The following is a 7310-nucleotide window of genomic DNA, read 5'->3' as shown; positions in this document are numbered from 1 at the left end:
ATAAAGGATCCTCCTTCTGAACAGTGTGGGGCCCTGAGGTTTGTAAGAGTCACTTGTTGGCTGGTCTCTGCTCCTGTCCCATGCCACTGAGTTTTTAGTGTGTTTTTCAGATGGCTGTGATTTAGGGAGTGTTGGCCAACGCTGGAGCAATGCTGCTTTCACACCTGTATGGTATCGTATTGCCTGACACCCACTTCTGTAGCACGTTTAATCCCCTCCGGCTTGGGTGTGTAATTATATACACCTCTTCTCAGCTCTGCCTGCCACAGTCCCCCGCCAGATCATTGTCGGTCTCTCCCTCACCTTCCAGTGACCTCTGAAGGAGTTGTTACCTGGGAGGTAGATTTCTCAGCATTGAGGCAATCACATTAAGAACAATCATATGAACCAGTGGGTATGTGTTGAGTTATCTGTGGGGCTGGTCCTCACTGTGAGCAGTTAAGCAACCCCACATGATGTAATGGTTGGAAGTAGAGAGAGGGAATACACCTAGTTGGCATACCGTGTCCATTATAATATCATGAGCCATAGACACATGTTGTGATTAAAATTAAAACTAATGACAATTCCCATTCCTTAATTGTCTAACCAAGTGTCAAGTGCCAAGTAGAATGTCTAGCCATGGGCTTCCATCTTGATGACACAGTTGAAGAAAATTCTGTTCAACAGTGCTGCTCTCAAGTGGGGAAATGGGGTGGGAATACTGAGACCTTTGCCAAGGCTGCCGGGGAGAGAGCAGAGCCTTGTCCCCTTCGATACTGTTAACAGGTCTGGGGAAAGTGGCATGGTACATGAAGGTAGGCACTGTGCACAGCAGGGCACAGTATCTAAAGACCATACAAAGATGAGTGAAACATCCTTCATGCTATGTGGGGAGGTAGGCTCATCCTTCCGGGAATGCACAATCTCCAGAGAGGAGAGGTAGAGGGGACCCTCCGGAAGACACACCTTGCAGGAAGTGCTTATGGAGATGGTTTCCCCTAACCTTAAGGGGAGGTAATGTCACCTGCATGTTATCGATGAGGAAATGGAGTCTCAGACAAGGATGTCCAGCTGGAGGCTCGTTACAGCTCTATATGTGAGGCCTTAAGTCAGGCAGGAGGGAGCTGAGCACTGGGACCTGAGCAGGCCGAGCTCATGGTGGCTGCATGCTAACAGGGCTCACACCGGGGCATGAGGCAGCTCTTTGGCTTTCAGAGAGGGCAGAAAGGAGCAGACAGATCCGGACAGGACAGCTCGAACCTTGTGGCTAAATCAGATGGTGTGGGGCCATGAAGATTTGACAGGTGACGTATTCTCTGGACTGCATGTCCCTTTGAGGGTGGGACTGTGCCACAGTGATTACAAGTGTGGATTCTGAGGGTTAAACCGCTCTTCTCTGAATCCCAGTGTTGCCCACAGCTCAGGTGACCTGTCTGCAAAGTGACCGTGATAATGGCGGTTATTACTGCCTTCATTATCTCTGCAGCCTGGGATGTACGTACCATCCTAACACACATACACCCTCAATGAAAAAGATGGGTTCAATTTGTTTAAAGTGCTGAGATTGAACTCAGGGCCTTGCACATGCTAGGCATGTATTCTACCACCTAGCTACATCCCGACTTCTGGAACCTAGAGTGGAGTTGCATCCAGTTATGAGGGCTAAGGACCATCAGGTCAAAGCAAATGCCCCTATGAGGAGAAAGGCACTACAAAGGCCTGCAGTAGGGCAATGGGTGTGAGAATTTACTCTGGCCCACTAAATCAATAACAATTTTTGTTACCGGAACACCCACGAATCTGTCCATTTTACTATAAAAAATGACCTCACCATACCATCACTTTGTGGCCATTGATGTTATGGCTGTTAGGGCTAGAGGTCACCAGATATTGTCCTGCATGTGAGAATTACAGGTTCTGCGTACACAGAATTCTCATGGCAGTCGGCTTTCTGTTGCTATAACAAATGTCTAAGGCAGATCAACTTAAGATGAGGAAGGGTTGGTTTTGGTTCACAGTTTCAGAGGACTCAGTCTGTGGCGGGTTGACCTTGCTGCTTTGGGGCCTGTGGTGAGGTAGCACCCTGTGGTGGGGAGTGTGTGGTAGAGGAAGCCGCTCACCTTGCAGCAGCCTGAAAGTAGGGTAGAAATGAGGCCAGAATTCCACAATCCCCTTTGGGACACTCCCCTTGATCTAAGACTATAGCTGGAGTTTTCTCCAGTCCTGCCCGGGCCTGCAGCTGCTCAGACCCAAATAATAATACACAGAGGCTTGTATTAATTAAAACTGTATGGCTCAGGCTTCTTGCTAGCTAGATCTTACATCTTAAATTAACCTATTTCTATAAATCTATACCTTGCCATGTGGCTCACTGGTATCTTTACATCTTGCTTCTCATTGTGGCTGGCAGCATCTCCTGACTCAGTCTTCCCTTCCCAGAATTCTCTTCTCTGCTTACCCCATCTATACTATACTTCCTGCCTGGCTACTGGCCAATCAGCATTTTATTTATCAATCAAATCAGAGCAACACATTCACAGCATACAGAAAGACGTCCCCAGCATAAGACTACTCGCTAAGTTCCACCTTTCAAAGCTCTGACCGCCTCCCAGCAGCACTAAGCCGAGGGCAAAGCCGCTAACACCTGCACAAGAGCAGTGGTTTAAGACCATCTAATTCACTGAAACAACCAGATATTTTGAGAATAATTCAATTTCTAAATTTGAGCAAAACTTCCAACTTTTAAATCCATGCTGTCCTACGAAATGGCACATGGACATTTCTTCAGGGCTGGCCAGACCTATATTCTGTGTGGCTGGTAATGCTAGGAGGCTGTAGGTAGAGAGTCAGTTTTATTCTGTGTGCCTGTCTCAGAGTTAAATTTAGTGTCAGGCATTGTGATCAAAGTCACCAGGATCAGCATTGCCAACATGTCATTGAATGTTTATGGTGGATGCCAACCCTCACCATGCAGTATCATTTAGACAAATTATAGTTCCCAGTCTGCTCCCAACAGATCCATTCTATTGCCTTCAGTTTTTAAGTCACACAGGCTGATGTGTTTCTGGGACACTGGCTTATCAAGAAGGAAAGCTTGTAGGCTTGAGAGACGGCTCAGCCATTAAAGGCAAGGCTCACAATGAAAACGTCAAGAAGTAAGGCTTCTTGCCGTGGGTCCTTCAGTTGAATTAAGAGCGAAAAACAAAGCAGCTAAATCCTGCCTTCTGGTGTGTGTGTGTGTGTGTGTGTGTGTGTGAAAGCTGGACATGTTCTTTAGTGACAGAGACACACCTGTACCAGGACTCAGGCTTGTCTTCAACCTGAGCTGCCTTCACATAGTTCTGTTACCTTGTCTGGCTTCATGAGGAAGCCCGGGCATTTTTAAATCATGGTCCCCTGCAGGGACCACGAAAGCAGCAATTCCCCAGTACTGATCCTGAGATGTGTGTCTGTGCTGGTCCTGCAGTCATAGCCCACCTTATCAGCATGCTCTGTGTTGCCTGGAGGAACCTTATCATTGGGTTTCTGAATATCAGTCGTCTGTCATGATGAATGACGGTTCATTCATCATGGGCTCCAGTTCACATGATTAGATTTGGCTTTAGTTTTTTGATAGACCCTTTTGGTATTTCCTTTTGAAAAGAAAGATTTATTTTTAGTTTTGTCTACTTGTGTGTGGGAGTCCTGGGAGGACAGAAGCGGGTACCGAATACCCTGGAGCTGAAGTTAACAGGTGGTTGTGACCTGCCTGATGTGGGCACCGGGAACTGAACTTGGATCATCTGGATGGGTAGCACGCGGTCTTAACCACTGAGCAATCTCTCCAGCTCCTTTGTACTTCCTCTTGACGGTTCTGATCTCCTTCCTGGGTACCTGTAGTAACTTGGCTTCCAGATAGTTTGCATTCAGGTGGGCCATAGCTTATCCCCTACTCACGAAACACACATGGTGCTGATGTGTGGCATTTGAAGAGCAAATTTAAGAATCAGTGCTCCCTCTGTCCTCCACAGTGTGACACTGTTCTCAGGAAGAAATGTGTAGAATATCCCTGTCGATGAGATGACTTGAGAGAGATGTGGAAACTAGACAGGATTGCCCAGTTTGAGAACACAGGGAGATGAGGTTAGGTAGAGGAGAGACAAAATGGAAAGAGGGGGGCCTGGAACCACACACTTCAGTATCTGTGGGATGGGAGCTGGAAGGGCCTAGAACCACACACCCTAGTACCTGTGTATGAGTGGGGGGGGGCAGCTAGAAGGGCCTGGAACCATGGACCCCAGTATCTGTGGGGTGGAGGGTGGAAGGGCCCGGTACCATGCACCCCAGAATCTGGGGGTGGGGGGTGGCTGGAAGGGCCTGGAACCACGTACCCTAGGCTGGATTCCCATCTCATCCCAGTACCTGTGCCTTGGATACACAGCTGTGCTTTCCCAGGGATGAGGCCTGCTCTTCCTATAGGAAGCCGTGAATTCCAGTATGAAAGCATTGCTTTATACAGTGAACAATGCTAAAACCAACCAAACCCCTCTACTGCCTTTTGTAACAGTAGAAGGGTAACCATGAGCTTTGTCCTGACTTAGTCCATTTCCTCCAGCATCCGTTAGCTGTGGTGAATAACACTGCATAGGAGGTCTGTGAGCAGGAGAGAAGACAGGGAGAGGAACAGTGTGCTCACTGTGTGTGTTAGCATGTCCTCATTCTCCTGGGCTGAGAAGTTTCCTGATCCATGGAACTTTCCATGCTAACAACTGGAAAGTTCTAGGTAAGTCCGGAGACTCTGTGTGTGTGTGTGTGTGTGTGTGTGTGTGTGTGTGTGTGTGTGTGTGTATGTGTGCATGTAGCCTGGTGCTCTAGGAAATCTCGGCAGTGAACATTAAGATGAGCTGAAGTTGACTGGAAGAACATGGCGTTATTGATGCATGGGGTCGTGAAGCCTGGGTGGAGAGGGAGGGATGGAAAAGAGAACCATTGACATCTGCCATGTTTTAAAGCAAAACCAGTGAGCTCTCCAAATAACTCAGATGTATCCCAGACCACAGCTTGTGTTTGCTTACTGCATTAAAGTGAGTGATTTATTACCCACCTGAGGCTGTAAGAGAGGCCTAGGGATACAGTTCAGCAGAGCACTTACCTAGCATTCAGTATGCCCTGGTTAGAGCGCCATTATCCAGAAATAAACAAAAACCGAGGTGCTAAAGGGGTACAGGGCCCCAGAAATTCAAGACTTCCCTTATGGTTTGGAAACCATGTTGACAATTTTCTCCCCCTCAATGTTCACCTTCAGTGACTTGGGGGAGAAACAAGGGGGCATAAGTAGGGGAAAGGTCATCTCTTGTCATCTGTGAAGTGATGGCTGACACTCCATCTTCCTCCACTGATCTCTGCCATGCTTGTCTGTTGGGAGTGACAGAGTGCAGGTCTCTTGCCTGGATGCTGCTCTGTTCTCCCGAAGCAGAGGGTGGGAGGTGGGCTGACTCTTTGCTTCCTGCTCCCACCCTCTTTTTTTCTCCTCAAAGTGTGATCATTGAAGGCTGTCCCTAAGGCTTGGGCAGGATTGGGGAGAACTAAGGGGGGCATTTGAAGATCGAGGGCTAATTATTGATAGTTGCATCCTAGGGAAAGCCCCCGGAAGTTAAAGTCACCCCGTACTGCTGCTTCCTGACGTCAAGGCCTCTCTGAGCACGGATCACACTCTTTCTATGCTGTTCTCCAGGCCAGTTTTCATCAGGCCTGCCTCAGCCTCAGCCTGATCCACCCCTCCATTCCAAGTACCTAAGTTCCTAAGCCTAAATTACCAAGACAAGCACTAGAACATAGCCTGCAGGGGCAGCCTAGGGAAACCCCTGGGCTTTGTGTGTTTAGCGCAGCCAGGGGAAGCTGGGACGAGGCTGAGTGGCTTGAGCTCCATGGTGGGAAGTTCATGATGGTCCTGGGTACCCAAGTGAGATGATACTAGAGAACCATGTTGTGGAACTCAAGCCATTTTGAGTAACTTGAAACAATGAAATAATGATGCCTGAGCTCGATACTAGCAGTCTCCTAATTAATGTGAGTAAGAGCTTCACCAGCTGTTCATCTTCCTGTCTGCTGTCTCTAAACACAGAATGTGTGTCCAACCAGCCACTGCCAGTCCTCAAAAAACATAAATGTCAATCCTCAGTGTCAGGTGTCCTCTCGATGGAGATCCTGCCCACTTCCTTTGACTTGGTTTTAAACCTTGGCCCCTCCAGCTTACTGGGAATAAGAAATGTGCCTGGTCCCAAGTCTAACCATGATACAGGGGGACGCTCTGGCAAGACCAACAGCGTGAGCCCCAGTATACTCTCTGGAGCCATTTCCCCCTCTTCCTCCTTCCCTTTTTGAGAAAGGAAGGCGATGGCTGCATCTTTCCTGACTTAGGGCTAATCTCACCTTTAGTACCCTGAAATCTGATTTTATTTTATTTTTGAGACAGAGTCTCACTGTGTAGTCCTGGCTAGCCTGGAACTCACTAAAGTAGACCAGGCTGGTTTCACAGAGATCTGCCTGCCTCTGTCTCCCAAGTGCTGGATTGAAGGTGTGTACTGCCACTCCAGCTCTGAGATCTAGATTAAAGGCGTACGCCACCACCTTAGCTCTGAGATCTGATTTTAAAGAATTCCAATACTGCTCCTATTAAACATTTGGTTAGTTGTTTGGGCCTATGATCTGCTGATTTTAATTAACGTAAGTCACGAACCTATTGAAATAATCACTTATGGGGCTCTAAGTTTAATTAATAAAATGGTTCCCCTCGGTCACAAACAACAACAATTAATTACACTAATCTTCAAAGAAATGGGCCTGTAAAGCCTTTAGCTAGAAGATGATTTTAACCTAGCAATGACTGACCAAACCTCTTTACAGCTACTGCAGAGGCAGGCTCTGGTTAACCCACGGCAGAGAGCTCCCTTCACAGGGCAAGTGAATTTTCAACAGCAGGGAAAGGGTGGTGTGGAGAGTTGGTTTCTGTTTCCTGATCTTTGAGACCCCTCACCGTTTGAATTTGAAGCCAGAAGAGAGAGTTCAGCTCACTGCCTTGGGAGCTATTGAAGTCTTGGCCCCCAAAGGAAACCTGATCTTTGTCTAAGTGGCCCTCAGGTGTGGGCTGAGACCTGCTATGTGCATTCAGAGGAAGGCTCCCTAATGCTTCCTGGAGCCCGTGCCTGGGTGACCTCTGAAATAAAAGCACAGCCGGGGAAAGATAAGGCTTCATGCATGATCTACAAGACAGTTTCTGGTGATCTTCAAGATATCCATGTCTAGAGCGCCCAAGGGCCAGAAAAGCAGGGACTGGATAAAAGGTGGGA

This window comes from Peromyscus eremicus, chromosome 18 (genome assembly GCF_949786415.1).
Source record: "Peromyscus eremicus chromosome 18, PerEre_H2_v1, whole genome shotgun sequence".
Lineage (NCBI taxonomy): Eukaryota > Metazoa > Chordata > Mammalia > Rodentia > Cricetidae > Peromyscus > Peromyscus eremicus.
The sequence above is the reverse complement of the archived record's forward strand: the minus strand, read 5'-3'. Positions refer to the sequence as shown.